A 26,454-nucleotide genomic window follows, 5' to 3' on the forward strand; every position below is an offset into this window, starting at 1 on the left:
TGGTCTTTTCCTCAAGTTCTCCTGGCCTTAGGGAAAATGACCAGCTTGTCCCTTGCTGCCGCCGCTGTAGCAGGTGGGGGTAGAGGGAAGAAGGAGGCACCTATCCTCTTCTCCCCCCCTACCTGCTGGAGGCCAGGGCAAGAGGCTGGGGGGTGTCTCCCAATGCTCTTTTCCCTGCGCCAGCCCTTGACAGCCAGCCTGAGGAAGAAGGGCAGCGGTGGCGGCACCCAGCACTTGGGTTGGGGGGGGGGGCTGCTAGTGTCTTCGAAGCTTCAAAGCTTCAAAGACTGCCCTGTTTTTGTCTGCTGCTCACAAGATGATGTTAAAATTGTCCACAGACATTTTTATTGATGTTAATCCATGAGTAGTGATGACTGTCTGCCTGGATATGTGTGTGTATTTCTTTCCGTGCTGTGAGCATGGTGGAAAAAATTATGCTTGCCTGGGCAAGTGTGCAGAGAAATTGGGCCGGAGAAGCTACAATTCTTCGAAGATTTGAAGATAATGCCTTAATTTAAAAAAAAAAAAAAAAAAGCCAAAGCAGGCGATAGAAGGAGGTAAAACTTAGTGTCATTTGAAAGGATAGAACAACCCCCTGCTCAATGCAGGAAGCCTGATTCCCAGGCGGTCTCCCATCCAAGTACTGACCAGGGCTGACCCTGCTGAGCTTCCGAGATCAGACACAAGCGTGCACACATCCAGCTTGTTGGTGATGAAACTTTGAGCGCTGAAGAAACTATGCAATCAGTAGCTGAAAGACCGCATGAGGGAGTTGAGAGCTGTGATTGGACAGGAGGGAAATACAAACACTGTCGTATATGGGCAGGCGTGGGAGGGGACTATGACCTTATATGGTGATGAACATGGAAGAGCAGAGCACATGAATGGGAAATACCGGAATATCAGGGTATTGAAAGCAGTAGCAGGGAAGTGGGAAGTATGAAGCGGGGACGGGTGAAAGACGGGGGACAAAACTTCATTGGAAGCGTAAAAACCATAAGTGTAGATTGGCCCCAAGTAACATATTCTAGAATATGCCCTATGTTAAGAATTCTGGCTGTGCTTAAAATAACTCTGTGTCACATACATGAGGTCTGCCAAGGTTAATAAAAGTGACAAAGTAGACAGTGAAGAGCTTATAGAGGTCTTCAGCAACTGAGCTGTCACCAGTGGCTGGAGGGGGGTGGGCGGGATTTAACATTTTGAAAGAAAACTTTACATTGAGAGATAGAATCCTATGTATGAAAATGCAGCAGTGAAACAGGGCTCCTTCACACTGAGCTTTTATCCTGCAATTGAGATTGCTCCTTCATGGAGGTTTGCAGGCTCTTTACATGACACCGTGATCATTCAAGGTGTCTCCTGCGCTAAATGCCCTTTGTTCTGTTTTTAAATAGATCGCACATAATGAGCTATCAAATTATCCCTCTGTGTTCCGCTTCAGGTTCCTCTGTGAAAAGAGGGAAAGCGGCAAGAGGAGCGAGATCAGTGAAACATAATGGAAGACTCAGATACGGGGAGAAGGAAGGGGAAGGGGGTGCGGGAAAAGGAAGCACATGAAAAAGGGAGTCACTGTGATCCTGCATTTAAAACAGAAGCAGAAAGCTCCATTTTAAATGCAGGATTTTAGGCTGGTGTAGAGATGCCCTGACATACTCATTTGGATAGGATCAGTGCTGGTTCCAGGTTTTTGGCATGCTCAGTGGGCCCCCAGAATCTGGAATGGTTGAGATATGCAAACTGAGAATTCTCTTAGACTGCATCTGATCTTCTAGGATACTCTGTGCAAACCAGAAATGGTGGCACTATTAGGGGGGCGGTGGAGGTGGGGGGACCCATGGCTTTTCTTGGGTATCTGGCAAATACCCAACTTTGCCACCATCTGCAACCAGCCCTGAATAGGGGGATCCCTGAGAGAATTTGTTTCATGGTGATATTTCTGATCCACTGATGGAAGAAGCTTCTTCGGGAATAGCTGTTATTATTACCACACCATGTGCTTTCACTGAGGGAGACGCCAGCTTATTTTCATTCTGCCCCCACCCCACCCCGTATTCAGACCAGCTGCATCATTCATCTCAAAAGCAAGATATTCTGAAAGGATCCTTTGTGAGCTAGCTAAAACATCATGTTCTTGTGGTTTTCTCAGGGGATTAATTCAGTCAGCTTCTCCCTTCCAGTTTAATGTTTTGATTGCGGGCTGGAGACCTTTCCCTTCTCCCTGCGTTACAGCATTCACAGTTTTGTTTGGACCACCATAAAAGCCGAAGCTGTGAAAGAAAGAAAAAAGTGACTCCAAATTAATTTCAGCAAACCCAGCCACCAGTCAATGCATATATGGTTGTCTATCATGCGATGGACTGAAGCCTTTGCATAATCCTTTTATGTACAGTTTACTGAATTCTAATGCATGCATGTCTGGCCTTTAAGCTCACTTAAACCAACATTTTCTGCACACGTAATTACAGTGCTGGTAATTAAATCAACGATTTGTGCCAAAACCATTCAGGGCCAAAAGCAATATAATCAGGGGTTTGCAGTGATTTAACAACTGCAGCAATTGTCACCGGGTCAGTTTTTCAGCACAGATGCAACTACGTCAACTTCTTTGCTCTGCTGGTTTGGTTGATATACGGTCCTGTCAGAAATATCAAGGGGAATGTGCCACACAGTTCTGCATCCTGTCTCCTAGGACTTCAAACTCGGAATCAAATAGAGGACAATAAATACTGTTACCTCAGAGAGACTTGCGTTAGAGTCTGTTCGTACCTTATCTGTGCATATGGTACATGTTTGGTGACTCACTCATTCCCTTGGGCAATAAAAATAACCAAAAAAAGGAGTCGATTTCAAGGAAGCATGCAGTATTTTTCAAATGAATCAGACAAGATGAATTGAGGTTAAAGGGGTATCATCACACCTTGATTTTCTTTCAGGCATAAGGACCATTCACAAAGGACCAGGGGAGAACTTTTCCCCCTTCAAATTTTAATTTCTCAGGAGCACTTAAGAACATAAGAAGAGCCATGCTGGATCAGACCAAGGGTCCATCTAGTCCATCATTCTGTTCACACAGTGGCCAACCAGCTGTCAACCAGGAACCCACAAGCAGGGCATGAGTGCAATAGCACCCTCCCACCCATGTTCCCCAGCAACTGGTGTACATAGGCCCACTGCCTCTGGTACTGGAGGTAGCACATAGCCATCAGGACTAGTAGCCATTGATAGCCTTCTCCCCAGGAATTTGTCTAACCCCCTTTTGAAGCCATCCAAACTGGTGGCCATCACTACTTCCTGTGGTAGCACATTCCATAGTTTAACTATGCGCTGTGTGAAGAAGTACTTCCTTTTATCTATCCTGAATCTCCCATCAATCAGTTTCATAGGATGACCCTGGGTTCTAGTAGTTTAAAATTAAGAGAGGGAGAAAAATGTCTCCCTATCTACATTTTCCACACTACATTTTCCACACATGTAGACCTCTATCATGTCTCCCCTTACCCTCCTTTTTTTCCAAGCTAAACAATCCCAGCTGTTGTAATTTTCTCTCACAGGGGAGATGCTCCAGCCCCTTGATCATTTTAGTTGCCCTTTTCTGCACTTCAGTTGCTAGCGAATGATCTGATTCTGCAGGGCATACAAGTGCTTGGACCCTAATTTCCCCTCCATTAAGGAAAATAGTTTCTAGAGCGAGACTTTCCCAAATTCCCCTGTGCCCTCCCCCCTTTAGGGTTGGGGACCTTTAGGAATGGTGTGGGATATGTTGTGGAAGGCTGCAGGTGGAGAGGGGGTCAGCAGAAATTGTACACACCCCGTGCGCTAATGGAAGAGGAGCAATTTAAGATCCAAGCCTGCATATCTTTCTTGTGTTCTTTGTATAAGTGTCTGGAGCTGCTAGGCCTTGAACCTTTGGAGTTGTGTGCAGCTGCCCCATGTAGGGGAGCCACTGTCAAATTATGCATTAGGTGAATTACATGGGTTGCCCTTAAGTGCATGATTTTCCTCTCAGAAATAGCCAGCACGAAGGGCCAGATGATCCAGATTGGGGCCCTGGCATAGGGATTCAGACAGTTCCACCCTTTGCCCCCCACTCAGTCCAGATGATCAGGCTCACTGTGCTTGCTATTTGCATGGGAAGGAAGCCCCTGTTGGAGGGAATGTGAGCTTCCCCCCTCCCCATGTAAATAACAGGTGCAGGTGGTCTGATCTGGACTGGGACCACCATGCATAGGTGGGGGCTTAAACCTTCCTGCCCAGCCACTTTCTCACCCTAAATTCACTGCCCTTCCTGCACCCCATTGATACCATAGAGGTTTGCTGGGTTTTAGCCCCTGTGGGGAGCGGGTTCAAACTTAGTGGGGCAGGGGGGGGGAAGCGGCTGGGTAGGAAAGTTTAATCTCTTTACCCCACTGTAGTCTTCTAAGGGCACAATCCTATGCATGTTTAGGCAGAGAATGCTGGGAGTTGTCGGCCTTTTCTCTGTCTAAACATGCATAGGATTGTGCCCTAAATTGATTGTTTCTAGTCTTAGATCAGGGGTAGGCAACCTTTTGAGTCTATAGGCACATTTGGCAACTTGAGAAACTGTCCTTGGCACCACCACAAAATGGCTACCATGAGAGGTATGGCAAAGAACAAATAACCTGCCCCAAAAACTGAGTACAAAGCAGAGTTGGGGGCCTGAGCCCCAACACAGTAAGCAACTCCTTTGAGCCCATGGTTTTTAACACCAACAGATACCTATTTCACAGCATTCCCAGCTGCTGATAGGAAAATGTGTGTTGTTGTTTTTTGACGTGGGAGGGGTGGGGCACTTTGGTGAGCACCAAGAAAGGTGTCTATGGGCACCAAGTCACCTACCTTTGTCTTAGATTAAAGCCACCCATTGTCAGCAAGAATGCGGTAATATCTGTGTCTGTTACTGAGAGGTTATCTCTTCAGACAATCCTAAAATGCTCTTAAGTAACAGTATGTCCTCCTGTCTTAAGACCTGGGCAGTCACCATTGCCTTGCTTATTTTTGAAGATCAACACTTCATGTGCTTTCTTTGGATGTATGTCCCTTCCTTCCTGCTTACTGTAGTCCCTTTGGAAATGTCTGACCATAAGCGATACGTAATGATGTCATTAGGGAACCCAAGGAGCAAATGAGAATCTTGGTGGAGGATGAAAAACTATCCCAGAACAATTAGTCTCTCAGTCTATAGAGAGGAAGAATACAGGCACTTGTCCAACCTCAGCGGAAACATGAAACAAAACAAGCATATTCCTGCCCTAACTTTCATTTTAATAAATCAACCATCTTTACGAGCAGAGCTAAAGGGATGCAGTAAGTCAAAGGATGAAGCATCTTTCAAAAATGAGGCAGCATAGATCTGTGAAAAGCGAGATTGAACCTAATTCAGTCCGCATAACACCTTTTGAACTCTACCTTGGCTGTAACAAATGGCAGGCTCTGAGGCTTTTTGATCATATCCAGCTTCTCCTCTGCCCCTCACCTTCCAATTTCATTTCATTTTATTTGCTTACCATTCGGAGTAAAGAAGAGTTCTGGAGATGTTTTGGCCTACCACTCCCATCATCCCTCATGGTGGGCTGTGCTGACTATGATGGGAGTCGTAGGCCGAAATCCGGAGCACTATAAATTGCCCACTCTTGGACTAAAGGTCTAGCTGACTAGGTGTGGTCTACTTGACTAGAGGCAGTTCCCAGAGGGAGATCCTGTTGTGCTACTTGTATTTCTTTAGCTGGAGATATCAGGGATAGAATCTGGAGCTTTAAGATATGTAAAGTACATGCTTTATTACTAATTGCCTCAGCATACAGATCAATGGAATCTCCAAAAGTCTAGAAAGATCACAGAACTGCTAGAACAGCCTTCCCCAACCTCGATGCCTTCCAGATGTGTTAGACTACAATTCTCATCATCCTCAGCTAGCATGGCCACCCAATCAGCAGTCTGATTTGGTGGAAAAGGCCCACACAATCAGCTCCACCTACACACTTGTGATGTCAACACACATATTGAAACCAAGTTGAATAATACCATGAAGAAGCGACTTCCATTCAGCTCAGTACGTTTGTGAAGGAGCACTCAGAAGGCAGGTCTCTGAGGCCTGTGTGCTGAGATTAAGAATCTGCTCCCGTTATATCTTCTGGATTAAACTATTTTCCATTCCCCGTGCATTACTTCTTGACACTTCCATAACTCGCTTTCACCATATCTCTCTTTATTTTTCATAGCTTTTGTAATCAGAAAAGTACAACTATTAATTTAGGTGTATCAACTGGATGCGAAACAGAAAGACATCTAGTGATCACAGACCAAGTATTCTCTTCAGCAAAATTGTCTGTAGTTACATTTTCTGCAACTTGTAAAGAAATTGCCTATTACTCTTTTCAGCTGGATAATTTATATACTTATGTCACTTTGGCCACCTTCTGTTCTGCTTTACTACTTCCAAGTATAGTTAAATATTATCACGTCCTGCTCTGGACAAAGCAGAAGCCCACAAGGCTCAATACCAGGCAGCAAGGGGGCCAGAAACTGCAGCACCCACGAGAGCTCCTAGTGAGGCCTGAGACCTAACTGAAACCTTTTATACTACAGTCCCAGACTCCACTCTTACCTACAGAATGGAAGCCTTAAAGGGACAGGACTCTGGCATGTAGCCTAGCCCTCCTCCATTGCTCCGAGTGCTCATGGTTGGCACTCTGCCAGGGTTGGCGCATCAGCTCCCTGGAATGTGGGGCTCTTGTAGAAGGGGGCGCTGCTCCAGTGCTGGAGCTAGGCTCGGGGGTCTCTGGCAGCTCTGAAGTAGTCCTCAAACCCAGAGTTTCTTCTGTTGGCACCATTGGTTTTTCGGCCTCAAAGTACATGTCACTGCTGGACTCCTGGGTCATGATACATTGCAGTCAGTCATAGAACTTAAGATTACTTACTGATAAAATATATTTATTTGCGTTCCCCTTATTTTCGCCGTAGTCTATGTAATTGTTTACGTAGACTACACGTGCCCAAATAAGGAATGCAAATGGCGGTGCCCATGGGCGCCGCCATTTGCGTATGCATTTTTTTTTTCAAAGTCAGCCGTGATAGGCTACGTAAACATTTACGTAGCCTATCACGGCTGACTGCAGGGACGCAAACGGCGGCGGCTACGGCCGCTGCCGTTTGCGTCCCGGCAGGAGAGGAGGTTTCACGGCCGGAGGGACAGGGTGCCTCCCCCCCGGCCAGAATTTCAGCTGGAGGGATGGGGCGCCTCCCCCCCGGCCAGAATTTTGGTGGGGAGGGACGAGGCGCCTCCCCCCCAGCCAGAATTTCAGGGGGAGGGATGGAGCGCCTCCCCCCCACCGCGAAGCAAGCTGTGAGATCAGGTAAGGGACTTTCATCCATCCCTAAATAGAGCTGATCTCCACTTCCTATCCATCAAAATCCTTTCCACTAAATATTTCTACACCCAATTCTCTAAGGAAAAGTCTAAACTAAACCTGCAGTCATAGATATGACTGGTTATTTTTAACTACTACAGCCCTCCTCACATGAGTACATCTCCAGATTCCTATTCTCTTTGGGTATCTAAATAATAAATAACACTTATATTATATGGCAATCATATTTGTTGTGGATATGCTAGTGCTACTGTTTCCCACCATAAGCATGTAAAGCAAGGGCAGGCAATGTGGTGTCCGTGGGCACCTATACATCCCTGGACACCTTTCATGAGGCTGGCCAAGTTGCCCCACCCCCTCACTTAAAAAAAAATATTAACACTTTTTCTTACCAGCAGCTGGGATAGCTGTAAATTAGGTTTCTGTTGGTGCTGAAAACTGTGGGTTCAAAGAGTTGCTTAGTGTGTTGTATTCAGTCTTTTGGGTGGGTTACTTGTCCTTTACTATACCCCCCATAGCAGCTATTTTGTGGTGGTGCCCAGGACAATTTTTCAAACCTTCAAATGTGCTGATAGTCCAAAAAGGTTGCCTACCCCAAATATAAAGTGTGATTAATAGATGTGCATCCTTAAACCCTCCCAAATGGACCCTGGGTTCCATAGTGCATATACATGTATATGGGTCTTTGACATATGTCCATTAATCAAACTTTACATATTGCTGTGGAAAACAGCACCGAAATATAATGGCTTCATCGGGGGGAGGGCATTCCTTTCTCTCATCCCTTCCTGTGTCCATCCTTTTCTGATCTCTCACCTCTGTGGGCTCCTTCACATGGAGCTTTTATCCTGCTATTGAGATTGCTCACTCACGGAAGTTTGTGGGTCCTTTAGATGACGTCGTGAACCTCCAGGGCACATCCAGAGGTATTTCCTGGTTATTTATTTATTTATTTATTTACAATATTTATATACTGCTCCATATCAGAAGATCTCAGAGCAGTGAACAACATGGTAAAAGAATAAAACAGCAAGTTAAAAGAGTTAAAACATTTTTTAAGAAGACAAACCCCAACAAAATGGAATTTAACATACCACGGCTGGTCATGCAAGGAAGGCCTCTTGAAATAACATCTTCGGGAGGCGCCAGAAGGAACACAATGTTGGCGCCTGCCAGACCTCTAAAGGCAGGGAATTTCACAGGGAGGGGCCACCACACTGAAGGCTTTTTTCCTGGTGGACTCCAACCAGGCCGTAGGTCCATGTGGAACCACCAGGAACATGCCCTCTGATGACCTCTGATGACCGCAGTGACCAGGCAGGTTGGTAAGGAAGGGGGCGCTCTCTCAGGTATCCTGGTCTCAAGTTGTTTAGGGCTTTGTACACTAGTACTAATACCGTAAACCTGGCCTGGTAGCAAATAGGCAGCCAGTGCAGTTCCCTCAGCAAAGGAGTTACATGCTGAAAAGGGGCAGCTCCCGATAACAGCCGAGCTGCTGCGTTCTGCACTACCTCCAGCTTCTGGACCAGCCTTAAGGGCAGCGCAACATAGAGCGCATTACAGTAATCCAGTCTTGAGGTTACTAATAGTTCACCATGGTCAAGCTGTCCCTGTCCAGGAGAGGCCGTAGCTGGCGAACCAGCCGAAGCTTGTAAAAGGCACTCTGAGCCATCGCAACCACTTGGGCCTCCAGTGACAATGATGGATCTAGGAGTACCCCTAGACTATGGACCTGATCTTTCAGAGGGAGTGCAACCCCATCCAGAACAGGCAATGAGCCTATCTCCTGGACCCAAGAACCACTCACCCACAGGGCTTCTGTCTTGCCAGGATTCAGCTTCAGTTTATTGGCCCTCATCCAGCCCATTACTGAGTTCAGGCACTGATTCAGGACTTGAACAGCCTCTCCTGATTCAGATGTCACAGGGAGATAGAGCTGCGTGTCATCAGCATACTGATGGCATTTAGCTCCAAATCCCCTAATGACCGCTCCTAGCAACTTCATGTGGATGTTAAACAACATTGGAGACAAGATGGCATCCATAGCTCAATTGCCAAGGGGCCGAGGAATAGTCACCCAATGTTAGTCTCTGAAATTGGCCCTGTAGGTAGGACCAGAACCACTGTAGCACAATACCTATCCCACAGAGTCAATCCAGGAGGATACCATGGTCAATGGTATCAAAAGCCGATGACAGGTCGAGCAGACTTAGCGGAGTTGCACTCCCGCTCTCCCTCTCTCAATAAAGGTCATTCATCAGGGCGACCAAGGCTGATTCAGTCCTGTAACCAGGATGAAGCCCAGATTGAAATGGGTCTAGATAATCAGTATCCTCCAAGAGTGCCTGCAGCTGGTTATTTCATCTCAAATAGATCCAGATCTAATGAACTATCATTTAAACTCGGAATGTTATGCAATTAAAATAGCCACTAGATGGCGCTGTTTTATTGAGTTCTATGGAAACTTGGCTTGTTGCGAATTAAAAGCAATCACGTGGTTGCTGTCTGGAAGCCCGCCGTAAACGTAGGGAGGACTACAGGATTTTTTTTTAGTGTAAGGCAGCCTAAATCTACAAGCTGCTTCGTTTCTTCACACCGATTACTCTTTCTCTCTATTCCCTTTGTTTCTCTGGACTGCTCCCTCTTCTGCATCACTCCCATCTCTCCTGCTGTCCTCAAACCCCACTCCTTTTGCTCTCTTCCACCAGTTCAGCCCTCAATTGCATTTGCCATCTCTGCTTCCTTCCCTTACTGACCACTTCCTTCAGCCCCCTGTCTTCTCCGCCATTCCTGAGCCCCTTGCTTTTTCTGCCCCACTTGGTTTTGCACACTGCCCCCTCCTTTTCTGTGGCCACACAACAGATGAGGTAATGACAGCAGACTGCACCACTGCTGTGGTTTGCATCACACTTCCTCCAAGAACTGGAGGGTCATGTTGCATTTCACCCTCACAACAACCCTGTGAGATAAATTAGACCGAGAGGCTTGCTGAGGTGAACATAACAGCTGAACCAAGCCCAAATCAAATACTTTATCCTTCTGGCAGTCCCGTTTTGTTACCTCACCACCTATTTGTAATGAACGGCTCTTCTGACGTGTTTGTTACATGCATAAGCTACACATTTTGCTTGCCACCCCTCAACTCGCATTGAGTTTGTGTGCAATGAAATACAAAACTGCAGCTTTTGCTCATGGTGAACAAATCAAGCAGCCACCACAAGCAAAGGGGTGATGTGTGCCATACCTACGCCAGTCTTTACAAACAGTTCACAGGGCAGAATATTCCTGGACATATTGTGCAGATCAGGAAGCAGTTTTTCCCAGAGGAAGTCAGGGTGATATTCTTAACCCCCCCCCATGTCAAACACAATTACTCAGAAGCTGATTTCAATGGAACTGCAATATAAGATGCTTAGCATTTAGGTGTTAGTGATGTGGAATCAAAACATGTCTGCTTAACACCTTTGTTACACACCTCAAAAGAATGAGCTGCTATAGACAGTATACTCTCTACAGCAGGGTGTTGAACCTCAGGCCCACAGGCCAAATCTGGCCCTCTGGGGTTCCCCAGATGGCCATGCCCCTTCCCTGGCCCCACCCCTTTCCCCAGCCCCAGCCCTAGCCCTTTTTCCTTGGCTGCTCATTGTGTGGTGGTTTCCTGGCTTTTCTGCATTTTTTCCATTCTAAAAGGTTGTGATTACTCTCCCAGGGCTTAGTTACTGGCAGTAAGGGGTTTAAGCTACACTGTGCTGGTATTTTTAGAACATAAGAACATAAGAAGAGCCACGCTGGATCACACCAAGGATCCATCCATCTAGTCCAGCATTCCATTCACACAATGGCCAACCAGCTATCGACCAGGAACCCACAAGCAGGGCACGAGTGCAACAGCACCCTCCCACCCATCTTCCCCAGCAACTGGTGTACACTGCCTCTGATACTGGAAGCAGCTCGTAGCCATCAAGACCATTAGCCATTGATAGCCTTTTCCTCCAGGAATTTGTCCAACCCCCTTTTAAAGCCATATTTTATTTTATTTTATTTGGCCTGCCACTTTTGCTTCAGCCCTGCCCTTCACTGGAATGCAGCCCCTGAAAGCATCTCTGAAATTACATTCAGCTCTTGAGCTGAAAAAGAGTTGACATCCCTGCTCCCAGCATCCCTTTGGTAAACTTCCCACCTCACTTCCCAGGCATATTGTTTAGTTAGTTCAGCTCACTGTACAAGTGAAGACCACCATGGCATGGGTTTCCTTGACTGTGGGATGAAAGTAAACTCAAGACATGGATTTGTCCTGTTTGTGACTGAAGCCCACAGAGAAGGGGGAAACTGTGGAATACCTATAGTCCCAGACACAGAGGCATTTCAGAGCTTGGCATGCAAAGTCCAGTATCAGAACCTAGAGCAGTGCATTGTGGGAACTGGAAAATAGGCTAAGGCTAGCCAGCAGGGCCTAAATCAGAGACCCATTAACCTGGAATGCTGCTCCTGCACTGGTCTAAGCTTATGAAGGGCTGCAATAGCCCTGGAAAAAGGTATGTGTATTGCTCTGTTTTTATTGTGTTGAAATATACGTTTAGGCTTGTTAACCACATCGGACACCATTTTGAGGCCAAAAGGTGATATATAGATGTTGTTATAAATAAATCAATACATTCTTCAGAGTCCTTGAATTACCTCTTTCCGATGCAGAAATGTCCTGGCCATCCCCATGTCAGTGCACCATCTAGAGTAGGTATTTCCATGATCCTATCATCGGATGCATATCTACTTCTCAGACACATCATCTATAGGGGCTGGCCCTTATGATTACACTTGTCAATGATGCAAGAAGAATGCATTCATAATGTGTCCCTCTGGAATTCTTTTCATGTAAATCATAAACCGAGAAGACTTTTAAACATCTGATATGAAGAGAGAGAGAGAGAGAGGAACAAGTTCATAAAAGGTTGTTCACACATGCAATTGGGACCAGCACTGATGCTTTGTTGTTTCAGGTCTCTACCTGAAAGAAAACCAATGTATGCATTTAAACTGCTTTTTCATGAAGGTTAAATGAAAAATCATGACCTGCATTTTGTAGAATCAATGTATCTTGTTTCCTGAGGTAGGACTCACTTTTCAGGACTACATTTTCTACATTCATTCTGTTTTAGATTATGTCATCAGGACGTTGTTTATTGACAAGGGGTGTTGCTTTTACCTAGCCAAAGTCATCAAGAGTTTGGATAATGCATTCACTGTTTGGGCTCAGATTTCAGGATTTAGAGTGCATCAGTAGTTTCATAACCATCCCAATAGATAGTCATTGACATTTTTCTAGTTCTCTCATTACTGTTTTTTTTAATGGGTGGATTAATTTTCATATTTCCATGACAGCCAGTGTGGTGTGGTGGCTATGTGCTGGCATTCCACTGAGAGGCTGAGGTTCAACTCTCCACTCAGCCATAAAGATCACTGGATGACTTCTCTCTGCCTAATCCACCTCTATTGTGACAGAGTAGTATTTCACGTGCTACCGTGGACAGATGAACATGATTATACCTATATTTTACCTGAGTTCATGGGTTAAGTTGAACTCAACTCTTCCTGATTAAGTTCAACATTTTAGTTGCTAGACTACGCTGGCACAGATTATGGAAACTTGTGCTAGTGTCTGATTTCTTTTATGTTGATTAGAGAAGATGATAGATAGATAGATAGATAGATAGATAGATAGATAGATAGATAGATAGATAGATAGATAGATGAGAGAGGGGACCCTTTTATTAGCATATATAATATGATGTACACAACACACAGTACAAGCATAATACAATCCAAAGTAAAGTTATAACTTTGTTTTCTGGCCCATATGTGGAATTGAGCAAGACACAGTAATCGTACCTCTTCTTGGCAGCTGCAGTGAATCCAATCCATCTCTAAACAACAGCTGGTGCTCAGCAAGTTTCTGTTATCGAATCACTTTTTCTCTCTTGTGGTCATTAATAATTTGCCTAAAAAGGAAACCATTCCTTGAAAGATCCTTGTAACTGTTTCCAGATTGTGTTGCTTAGGTGGCACGGATACATTCCCCCAGTCTCAGCACTTCTGCTCCCTGCCAGCACATTCTGTGTTGAGACCTTTCCGCCACCGCCGCAACTGCTCACGCACTTGGGTTCATCTGTGCCAATACTCCGTTCTAAAAACAAATGTAGAAGAGTGCTGTTAGAATGTGAGATACGTTGAAGAAACAGAGGTTGAATCTATACACAGCAGTTATACCGTTATCATACCGTTATCATAACTATTGGTGCCCGTTGGTGTCATGTGTACCAAGAGTTATGATAATGGTATGAAAGTGGTATAACTGCTGTGTGTAGATTCAGCCTGAGTGTCCTCTTCCATTAAGGTTGGTTGTTCTCACGTGCAAACAAGCCCTGCTTATTTTCAATATGTGATTGTCTACTCAACCACACAGAGCGTGAATGTGGAGAAAGCCCATGGAGAAAGCTACAGCGATTCCAGCCAACACTGTGGCTAAAGTATGCACCCACAATCCTTTGCATTTGTATAGCATTTTATCTCCGCCACCCCATTTATTTTGAGAATCTGTTTAAGTGTAATAATAACAACACAACAAGCAAGACAATAATACTTATGTCTGTTATCTTAATGAAATCCTTACAACAACCCTGTAAGGTAGATGAACATTATTATACCCATATTTGACCCACATTGCAGATGGACTGAACTGAGAAGTGGGGCCAAGCTACATTGTGCCTGCCATTTCAATGAAGTCGGGGTCCTGTTGGGTTAAATGCACTCACATTAAAACGTGATTATCCACACTCATCCATTTTCCCCGTTGCGGTTCTTGATCGAATGCGCGAGCTCAGTTCTCACTCGAGAGCTGCATTGTTTTCCTGCATTGTGACGGTGGCTCTCAATGGAGGAGCAGAAACTCTCCCTGTTTCTGCTGATTCCCCGCCCACCATCCCTCTCTTCCTCTATCCCTCTGTGTGTGTGTGTGTGTGTGTGTGTGTGTGTGTGTAGGGATGGTGCGAGCATCCTGTTGGGGCTTCCCGGTGAGAGCTTGTCCCTTGCTGCCGCTGCTGTAGCAGGTGGGGGTGGAGGGAAGAAGGAGGCACCTATCCTCTTCTCCCCCCCACCTGCTGGAGGCCAGGGTGAGAGGCTGGGGGGTGTCTGCTGATGCTCTTTTCCCTGCACCAGCCCTTTGCAGCCAGCGCAAGGAAGAGAGGCAGCGGCGGCGACACCCAGCACTTGCGTTTTGCATGGTCTGCTAGCTTCTTCGAAGCTTCGAAGACCATGAGATGACATTGCATAGGTTCCTCAGCACTCAAAGTTTTATCACCAGCAAGGAAATGGCTGGAAGTGCCTGCTCTTGTCTGGTCTTGGAAGCTCAGCAGGGTTGGCCCGGGTCAGAATTTTGGATGGGAGAGCACAAGGGAATCAGGCTTCCTGCAGTGAGCAGGGTTGTTCTCTCCCTTCAAATTGCACTAACTTTTACTAGGGATCTTAGAGAATTCCACCACAGATCCCAGGGGGGCCGAATTCCAGTGAATTCGGCCCCCTGGAATCCGTAGCGGAATGGAGCAACCCACCCCACCATCCCGCGAAAGCCCCGCGAAACGGAGCCTACCTGGCTGCGGCTGCGGCTCTGGCAGTGGCTCCGGTGGCGGAGGCGGCTCCAGCTGCTGCCGTGCTGCTGCAGACACAAATGGCGTCCTGCGTAGGGGACACCATTTCGTCCATATGGTAGCCCATGATAGGCTATGTAAATATTTATGTAGCCTATCACGGGCTACCATAGGGACGCAAATGGCGTCCCCTACTCAGGACGCCATTTGCGTCCGCAGCAGCCTGGCAGCGGCTGGAGGTCCTGCTGAGGGTTGGCCTGGCCGGTGGCTCTGCGGCCTGGCCGCGGAGTTGAGCTGGCCGGGCAGGATTCCAGGGGGGAGGAACGGATCGCCTCCCCCCCCGTCGAGGATTTCAGGGGGAGGGACGGAGAGCCTCCCCCCCATCGTGGATGTCCCTGGATGAAACCAGGTAAGTGTTTCGTACATCCCTAACTTTTACCTCCTTCTATTCCCTGCTTTGGCTTTTTTTAAAAAAGGATCACAACTGAGTGCCTTTACACATGCTGCCTCCCCCCCTCGCCCCCTTCTAGCTTAACTGGTGCTATAATGGTTTCTTGCGGCCCCAATCCTGGGCACTCACTTACTTAGGAGTAAGTCACTTTGAACTCAATGGAACTTACTACTGAGTAGACATGGGAGAACTCCCCTTCCACAGGAACTGCTGCACCTATCCTTCTGAAACTTTTCTGGTTTCTTACTTAGAGACAACTCTAGGCTGTCTGTAATTTTCAGAACAATGGTCCACAAGGAAAATATGTAGGTCCTCTTGGACCTCAAAATGTCAAGGCCACCCTTGCACAAAAACTCTTGTGGCTAGCATTCTGAAATTTGGCAGACTTTGATGGGGCAATGAATCCTGAAATGTTTATCCAATTCTTCCAAGTAATAAAAATGTGATTGGCAGGTCCCTTTAAAAGAAAATCAAAATATAAACCCTGCACCTATTTTTCTGACATTGGGTAGGTGTAATCCCTTTCTAGGGAATTACTATGCCTGAAATTATCATCTAGTTCTGACCAAGAGAAAAAAGTTACAGTTTTTTTCCCCTGATTTCCCATGGTAGTCAACAGGAAGCATAAAGACTCATTTTTCCAAACATTGACTCAGGTTTGGTGCTGAGCTGAAGTGGTCCGACTACAGATTGGCCAGAGCAGAAGCAGGATGTTTTCCAAAATGCTGAATCGGGGCCTGAGTTGAAGTGGGGTAGGGGGTCAGTGCACACTTCGTATGTATGTATGTAATCTATATACACACACAAGCACACCACACCACACACGCACACACGCATGCACGCTTTTGTTGTTTATTCGGTCAGTCGCTTCCGACTCTTCGTGACTTCATGGACCAGCCCACACCAGAGCTTCCTGTCAGCCATCGCCACCCCCAGCTCCCCCAAGGTCGAGTCCGTCACCTCCAGAATATCATCCATCCATCTTGCCCTTGGTCGGCCCCTCTTCCTTTTGCCTTCCACTTTCCCTAGCATCAGCATCTTCTCCAGGGTATCCTGTCTTCTCATTATGTGGCCAAAGTACTTCAGTTTTGCCTTTAATAGCCTTCCCTCAAGTGAGCAGTCTGGCTTTATTTCCTGGGGTATGGACTGGTTTGATCTTCTTGCAGTCCAAGGCACTCTCAGAATTTTCCTCCAGCACCACAGTTCAAAAGCATCTATCTTCCTTCACTCAGCCTTCCTTATGGTCCAGCTCTCGCAGCCATAGGTTACTACGGGGAATATCATTGCTTGAACTATGTGGATCTTTGTTGTCAGTGTGATGTCTCTGCTCTTAACTGTTTTATCAAGATTTGTCATGGCTGTCCTCCCAAGAAGGAAACGTCTTCTGATTTCCTGGCTGCAATCAGCATCTGCAGTAAACTTTGCACCTAGAAAGACAAAGTCTGTCACTGCCTCCACGTTTTCTCACTCTATTTGCCAGTTCTCAATCAAGCTGGTTGCCATAATCTTGGTTTTTTTGAGGTTTAACTGCAACCCAGCTTTTGCACTTTCTTCTTTCACCTTCATCATGAGGTTCCTCAGCTCCTCCTCGCTTTCAGCCATCAAAGTGGTATCATCTGCATATCAAAATTGTTTGGAGATTGTTAATGTTTCTTCCAGCGATTTTAACTCCAGCCTTGGCTTCATCAAGCCCAGCACATCGCATGATGTGCTCTGCATACAGGTTGAATAGGTAGGGTGAGAGTATACAACCCTGCCATACTCCTTTCCCTATCTTAAACTAGTCCGTTGTTCCGTGGTCTGTTCTTACTGTTGCTACTTGGTCATTATACAGATTCCTCAGGAGGCAGACAAGATGACTTGGTATCCCCATACCACCAAGAACTTGCCACAATTTGTTATAATCCACATAGTCAAAGGCTTTAGAATAGTCAATAAAACAGAAATAGATGTTTTTCTGAAACTCCCTGGCTTTCTCCATTATCCAGCAGATATTGGCAATTTGGTCTCTAGTTCCTCTGCCTTTTCTAAACCCAGCTTGTACATCTGGCAATTCTCGTTCCATGAATTGCTGGAGTCTACCTTGCAAGATCTTGAGCATTACCTTACTGGCATGTGAAATATGTGCCACTGTTCGATAGTCTGAACACTCTTTGGTGCTTCCCTTTTTTGGTATGGGGATATAAGTTGATTTTTTCCAATCTGTTGGCCATTCTTGTGTTTTCCAAATTTGCTGGCATATGGCATGCATCACCTTGACAGCCTCATCTTGCAAGATTTTAAACAGTTCAGCTGGGATACCATCATCTCCTGCTGCCTTGTTATTAGCAATGCTACTTAAGGCCCATTCAACCTCACTCTTCAGGATGTCTGGCTCTAGCGCACTGACCACACCATCAAATCTATGCCCGATATTATTATCCTTCCTATACAGATCTTCCATATATTCTTGCCACCTTTTCTCGATCAGACACGGGCTAGAGCTGTATCTTCAGCCTATCATGTGGCGGTGAAGGCAGCAAAAAAGGAATATTATGCTGCCTCCATCGCAACTGCAGAGTGCTGTCCCAGGAGGCTGTTCCAAGTGGTCCGGAGCCTGGTCGGTCCTGTGGCTCCGGAACCACTGGAACATTCTAAGGCCTCCTGTGAGGCCTTGGCAAGGCACTTTGCAGATAAAATTGATCAGATTAGGTGTGTTACTCTGCATGCTGTGGATACAGTTAGTGAGCAAGAGGTGGCCTGTGGCAAACCGGTTTTGTGGGATCGGTTCCAGCTTCTTCCTCCTGATGAAGTGGACAAGGTGCTTACATCGGTACGGCCGACCACCTGCTTACTTGATCCTTGCCCATCTTGGCTCATTATGAGCTGCAGAGAGAGACTGGGTGAGGGGATCAAGGCGGTGGTGAACACCTCCCTTGAGGAGGGAGTGATGCCATCAGCCCTCAAGGAGGCAGTGATAAGACCGCTCTTAAAGAAGCCCTCCTTGGATCCTCAAGTTTTGAACAACTTTCGCCCAGTCTCAAATCTGCCATTTTGGGGCAAGGTGATTGAGCGGGTGGTGGCGGTGCAGTTGAAGGCACACTTGGAAGAAACTGATTATCTAGACCCATTTCAGTCGGGCTTCAGGCCTGGGCATGGGACAGAAACGGCCTTGGTCGCCTTGGTAGATGATATGAGGAGGGCTCTGGATAGGGGTGAATGCTCCTTCCTTGTTCTCCTCGACCTCTCAGCGGCTTTCGATACCGTTGACCACGGTATCCTCCTGGACCGCCTGGAGGGGTTGGGCATTGGGGACACCATATTGCGGTGGTTCCGGTCCTTCCTCTCCGGCAGGTACCAGAGGGTAGCACTGGGAGAGGAGGTTTCGGACCCGTGGCCGCTTACTTGTGGGGTGCCACAGGGTTCCATCCTCTCCCCAATGCTATTTAACATCTATGTGAAGCCGCTGGGGGCTATCATCAAGTTTGGGGTGCAGTGTCATCAATATGCGGATGACACGCAGCTCTACCTCTCGTTTAAATCTTCACCAAGGTTGGCCATAGAATCCCTGTCCAAATGTCTGGAGACGGTGAGTGGCTGGATGGGGAGGAATAGGCTGAAGCTGAACGCTGACAAGACTGAGGTACTTTTGGTGGGAGACAAGAGGAGGTTGGGGGATGTTGACCTGGTGTTGAATGGGGTACGGCTACCCTTGAAAGACCAGGTCTGCAGCCTGGGGGTCATTTTGGACTCCCAGCTGTCCATGGAGGCTCAGGTGTCAGCTGTGAGCCAGACAGCGCTGTATCAACTCCATCTGATACGGCGGCTGCGCCCCTTCCTTCCCGACCATCTGCTCCCAGTGGTAGTACATGCCCTGGTCTCCTCTGTTTAAACTACTGTAATGCGCTCTATGTGGGGTTACCCTTGAAGACGGTTCGGAAACTGCAGCTGGTACAGAACGCGGCGGCTCGCCTGATTAAAGGCAGCCGCCGGCGAGATCACATCACTCCAGTGCTGAAGGAATTGCACTGGTTACCAGTTGTTTTCCGGGCCAAATTCAAGGTGTTAGTTTTGACCTTTAAAACCCTATATGGTTCCGGCCCAGCCTATCTTAAGGAGCGCCTCCAACAGCACCAGACAGGCCGCTTAACAAGATCAGCCTCGGATGGCCTTCTCTCTGTCCCATCAGCCAGGACAGCTAGACTGGTGGGGACGAGGGAGAGGGCCTTTTCTGTGGTGGCCCCCACTCTGTGGAACTCCCTCCCTAGGGAACTCCGTCATGCCCCCTCTTTAATGAGCTTCCGTCATGCATTAAAAACGTTGTTGTTCAAGCAGGATTTGGGGTGGGTTAGGGTATTTTAGAAAATGTTTTTATTGTAGAATTTTATTGTTTTAAACTGTTTTTATTGTATGTTGTACATCGCCCAGAGTGGCTGGGTGACCAGCCAGATGGGCGATTAATAAATTTAATAATAAATAAATAAATAAATCTCTTCTGCTTCTGTTAGGTCCTTGCCATCTTTGTTTTTAATCATACCCATTTTTGCCTGGAATTTACCTCCGATGTTTCTAATTTTCTGGAAGAGGTCTCTTGTTCTTCCTATTCTATTATCTTCTTCTGCTTCCGCACATTGCTTGTTTAAAAATAATTCCTTATCTCCTCTGGCTAACCTCTGGAATTTTGCATTGAATTGGGCATATCTCCCCCTATCACTGTTGCCTTTTGCTTTCCTTCATTCTTGGGCTACTTCCAGTGTCTCAGCAGACAGCCATCTTGCCTTCTTGGTTTTCTTTTTCATTGGGACGTTTTTTGTTGCCGCCTCCTGAACAATGTTGCGAACTTCTGTCCTTAGTTCTTCCAGGACCCTATCTACTAAATCTAGTCCCTTAAATCTATTCTTCACCTCCACTGCATATTCATGAGGAATATTAGTGAGCTCATATCTAACTGATCTGTGGGTCTTCCCTATTCTCTTTAGTCTGATTGTAAATTGTGCAATAAGAAGTTTGTGATCTGAACTACAATCAGCTCCAGTTCTTGTTTTTACTGACTGCATAGATGTCCGCCACCTTTGGCTACAAAGGATGTAGTCAATCTGATTTCGGTGTCGACCGTCTGGTGAAGTCCATGTATAAAGTCGTCTCTTAGGTTGTTGGAAGAGAGTGTTTATTATGCACAGTGAGTTATCTTGGCAAAATTCTATCAGCCTATATCCCACTTCATTTTGTTCTCCCAGACCATACTTGCCTGTAATTCCAGGTGTCTTTTGACTACCCACCTTAGCATTCCAGTCTCCTGTAATGAAAATAACATCTCTTTTTGTCGTATTATCCAGTAGGTGCTGCAGATCCTCATAGAACTGATCTACTTCTGCTTCTTCAGCATCTGTGTTTGGGGCATATATTTGGATCACTGTGATGTTAAATGGCTTACCCTGAATTCCAATTGAGATCATTTTGTCATTTTTTTTATTGTATCCAAGCACTGCTTTAGCCACTTTATTATTAATTATGAAGGCTACTCCATTTCTTCTGTGGTCCTCTTGTCCACAGTAGTAGATCTAGTGGTCATTTGATGTGAAGTGGCCCATTCCAGTCCATTTCAGTTCACTGACACCCAAAATGTCTATATTTAATCTTGACATCTCCCCAATAACCACATCCAATTTGCCCTGGCTCATAGATCTGACATTCCAGGTTCCTATGGTGTGCTGATCTTTAGAACATCAGATTCGCCGTTCACCACCAGCACCATCGGCTGCTAGCCGTCCTTTCGGCTTTGAGCTAGCTGCGTCATCACATCTGGGGCTAGTTGAACTTATCCTCTGTTCCTCCCCAGTAGCATTTTGACCATCTTCCGACCAGGGAGTCCCATCTTCCAATGGTATACCGACATATCTCTGGTTGTACTGATCCATTTAGTTTTCATGGCAAGAGTACTGGGGTGGGTTGCCGTTTTCTTCCACACACACACACACATATGTATTAGAGGTTCGCTTAGACTCAGATATAGATATATAGATATATGCAAATTTGTGTTATGGGCCTGTGCCCTGGATCTTTTTAAGAACCTAGAAATGCCCCTGTCTCACAATGTCCCAATGCTACACTACATTGAGGAGATTGTGGGAGATTTAAATGGCAGCTCTCAGCCACCACCCACCACTGCCACTGAAACCAAACCTGCCAGAGAACACCAGTGAAGGAAGAAACCTGTCAGTGGGCACTTTACCAAATGGCAGCCCTGTATTCACTATTAAATTGCAATAAAAGCAGTATATTTTAAGAGCATTTGCTGTGATTACTAATTTTATACTTCATAATAACTATAGCAATGTTACCAGAACAGGTCTTTCGAGCAAAGTTGGTGCATACCTAAGGCTGGATCCAGATTCAGTCATGCCCAGAGTAGGCCCATTGAAATCAATAGGACTTAAGATAGTAATGGCTAACGTCTCATTGATTCCAAAGGGTCTACTATAAGCATGACTAAATCTGGATCCAGCTCCCAGAATGTAAGCCCACAGTTGTATATTGTCAGAAGAACCAGTGATTTGGCCAGAAATATACTGCTGAGGAATAATCACGCACATGTAGTTTGCAACACAATGGCCCAGTTGAGCACACACACACCCTACCACCATCACCAATGGCTTTCCGGACAGCAGTCACATGCCTTATGCTAATATTTTCCTTCTGGCTGTGTAACTAATCACATATGTAAATACAAAGAGAAAACAAGCAACCACTAGTGAAGGGAGCTAAAGTGAAGACCCATGAGTCCAGGCCTGGCCATGCACAGTGTGTAAATACCACCTAAAGAGTTCTATAAATTTTGGAGACCAAACATACCATCTGTTAAGGATATGGAGCTTCTGAGGCCAGTTACCTCCATATTAAGAGTATTGTGTCAGGTTGCATAAAATTTCGGAAGAAAAGGGATAGAATTGTAAGAGAAAATGTTGGGATCTCTGCATAACAACACCGCTGTATATGATTTTTGAACTATAGACTTTTGAATCTGCAAATTTTCCTCATTGTACTTATGGGAGAAATTTGCAAGATTCTGGAAAATGAAGTAATGACAATAGATCAAAGAGCATAATAAAATGTCAAGCCTTTATTTGACTGAATTTGTCCTGGTTTTGGTTGCTGCTGTGTTATTGGTTCCCTTCAGGATTATTTGTTTCTATTGTTTATTTTCTTTTGCAGCTTTTTAAAAAATCTGTTACAAAACTTTCTTTAAACGTTTCTTTTCTCCATGAAATTTTATTTGACTTTAATTAAAAAAAAAAAGTTCCAAATACAGGCTACAAAAAAAGAAAACACATAACAATACAATTAAGATCACAAAGAAACTCACTGATTATAATCCCACAAGCATATCTATATATTAAGATCATTATCTGAAGACTATATAAGTTGTATAGCATTTATAGTTCCTTTTAATGGCAATTGTCTGCTTGCTGATACATCTTCTTTCTTCTATTTTGAAATGTAAATGGTTTGCAGGATGAAAATGTGCACAGCTAGCCTGGGAATGAAAAACAAAAACAACAACAAAAAAAAACCCTCTGGTTTGCAAAAACATGTGTTAAACAGATGGCGTTAAAATGTGCAAGATCCGTCTTATGTTGTCAGTATTGCTTTTTCTGCCCCATTCATAAAGAAACTCCAGACTGGTGTGCAGAGGAGACTACAGCTATGATATATTACATGATTTATCTCCTCAAAGATGCTGATACTGCAATATACCATATTCCAACCTTGAATGAAAAGGGAGAGGCCTAGGGAACTGAAACTATTTGCAAAATTGCAAACACTTTTAAGTTCCATTTTGCTGGGGCTTACAGAATACTCTGTCTACAAGACAAATGGCATATATGCTTCAGGATGCCTAACAGCAGTGGAGGCCGGGGGCTCCCATGTCAGCTTCGCATCTTGGATAGCTCCTTTAGAGTTCTGACTGGCTCTGACTGAACCCCAGAGCGGAGTCACCACCCCACTGACATGGGAGCCACCAGTCTCTACTGCCCAACAGCTACTTAGTGACCTCCACCCAAACTGAAGAAGGGCCATAACTCAGTAGTGGAGCACACACCTTCTATGTAAAGGTCCCATGTTCTATCCCTGGCATCTCCAAGTAGGGCTGGGAAAGACTCCTGTCTAAAACCTTGGAGAGCCACTACTGGTAAGCGTTGACAATACTGAGATAGATGGTGCAATGGTCTTGAATGGGTACAAGGCGGCTTCCTGTGTTCCTATGCCATGCTAAAGCTCAGCCTTGACCATTCTACCAAGTCCAGGGAGGCTTGGGAAGGAACACCAATGAGTTCTAGGTACACCAGTGATTTCACAGGCTGCAGTTCCTAGCAACTTCCTGTTTGCTGCCGGGAATCAAACACTTAAAGGCTCCTATGAGCCCAAAGGACACTATGGCAGAGAAGGCTGCCCCCTGTGTTTGCGCACAATTTACTGCTCCTGCTTTGTATCCTGCCTGTCAGCCAACATCTGTAAGTCTTCCACATCTTTGCATGCAATGTGATCGTATCGTCGGATCACAGTGCTGATGTGGAGATCCGGCAGATTAATAATCTGCATTCAGAGAGGAGATGATTTGCCGCACGCATCTCTGCAGGAGTCACGATTCCTTCAGTCAGGAGACACGCTCCAAAGGGTGACCTTTGCTGAGAATGCCAGCTCCGGGCTTTGGAGGGTTGTTGGGCAAGGCCCCCTCAGTGGGCCCCCTCCCTCAGTAAGTGTCCCTCCTTTCTGCCATCGTCACCTCATCCTCTTTCTCATCAGCGCTGCTGCTGGCTGGCTCAACAGGCAGCGAGAGCCAGTGAACAAGCAGACATCTCCTGCTCCTCCTCACCACCACCGTCACCTGGGCCAGAGCAAGAGGCAAGTGAACGAGCAGATTGCAATGGCGAAGAGCAGGACCAACTGCAGAGGGTCTCCAGTTTAATTAAGAAAAAACATCATACTTCAACTGTCAGAAATTTGGGAGTAGCACAGGTCTAGTAAGCATAAGTGCCCAGCTTGCTCCTTTCCTCTTCCCACTACTCACTCATCAGAATGGATGGGCCAGAGCTTCAGGGTCAAAACAGCCATTACTTTAAATCCATATCTAGCAGCTACAGTGGTTTTTTTCCCATGTTTCCTCTAGAGTAGGCACAGGGGGCTTGATCTAGATTTTTAAAGCCCCCTTTAATGCTAAGGTCCAAACCCATAAGAGGGCACATATAGCAAACAAAGCTATATGTTGAGCATATGAGGCATTCGATACCATCGACCATGGTATCCTTTCTGGATCGTTTATCTGGATTGGACTTGGGAGGCACAGTTTTAAAGTGGTTCCAGTCCTTTCTGGAGGAGCGGTCTCAGAAGGTGGTGCTGGGGGTCTTCGGCTCCAGCCCATGGCCATTAGCCCGTGGGGTGCCACAAGGTTTTATCTTGTCCCCTGTGCTTTTTAACATCTACATGAAACCGCTGGGGGAAGTCATCAGGAGGTTTGGGCTGAAATGTCATCAGTATGTGGATGATACTCAGTTGTACCTCTCGTTTCCATCTGCACATCCCAGGAAGGCTGTGGAACTCGTGAACCAGCGTCTGGAGGCTGTTTTGGGATGGATGAGGGTGAACAAGCTGAAACTTAATCCAGACAAGACGGAGGTACTGTGGGCTGGGAAAACAACTACTACAGATGGAGGTTTACAACTGGTCTTAGACGTGGTTGCACTGCCCCTGAAAGACCAAGTGCGCAGTCTAGGAGTCCTCCTGGATTCTGAGCTAACTGGGGAAGCCCAGGTGGCTGTGGTGTCTAGGAGTGCTTTTTACTAGCTTAGGCTGGTACGCCAACTGCAGCCCTATCTGGAGAGGATGGACCTTGCCTCAGTTATCCACACACTAGTCATGTCCAGGCTGGACTACTGTAGTCATGTCCAGGCTGTATGTGGAGCTGCCTTTGAAGATGGTTCAGAAACTCCAGCTTGCGCAGAATGCAGCCGCCTGAGTATTGATGGGGGCAAGGCGATTTGATCATATAACGCCTAAACTGCGCCAGCTACACTGGTTACCGGTGTGTTTCCGAGCCCAATTCGAAGTGCTGGTTTGACCTTTAAAGCCTTAAACAGTTTGGGACCAAGTTACTTGAGGGACTGCCTACACCCATATCAGCCTGCCCGCACTTTAAGATCAGAAACAGAGGCCCTTCTCATTTGCCCACCCATGAGAGCAGTCAGGTGGGTGACTACACATGAGAGGGCCTTCTCTGCAGTGGCCCCACACCTTTGGAACAAGTTGCCATCGGAGGTCCGCCATGCTCCGTCATTGCAGACTTTTAAGAAGGCCTTGAAAACATATTATTTCACTTTGGCCTTCTCTCGATATGACTGCTGTTGTTGCTGTTGCTGCTTTTAACATCGCCGTTGGTTTTATTGTTGGCTTTATTGTTGTTTTTATTGTTTCTATATTTTTATCATTTTTAATATTTTAACTGTTTTTATGTATTTTTTGTTGTAAGCCACCTTGGGAGGGCGTCTGCCCTGAAAGGCAGCCAAGAAATATTTTAAATAAATAAAAATAAATAAATAAGAAGGGTGAGTTGAGGTAAAAGTGAACTGAGTTCCAGTTCAGCACAACAAACGCTCTCACAGCTGGCATTTTCTGTGAACCCCAAATAAATGTGTTTTATCGATGTCAGCAAATTAATATTTCACCATTCCAGTTTAGAACCTCATTTTGCAGAGGGTGACGGAGCTGACAAGCCCATTACTACAGAAGTACTTAACAGCCTAAGGGCGCAATCCTGTGGAGATAGTCATCAGTCTCCAAACTCGGAGGCTGACGACTATCCAACGCAGAGTGGCTGGAGCTCAGAGGTGATCCTCACCTCCATGCTCCAGCCACCCTGCATCTTTGCCTAGTTGGCTGATTTTGGCTGTCGAGCTGCGGCTTTGTGGAGAGGGAGGGAAGGAGGCCGCGTGGTGCA

Source organism: Heloderma suspectum, chromosome 1, assembly GCF_057233095.1.
Source record: "Heloderma suspectum isolate Gila_16-S chromosome 1, 16-S_ref, whole genome shotgun sequence".
In the NCBI taxonomy this organism is placed as follows: Eukaryota; Metazoa; Chordata; class Lepidosauria; order Squamata; family Helodermatidae; genus Heloderma; species Heloderma suspectum.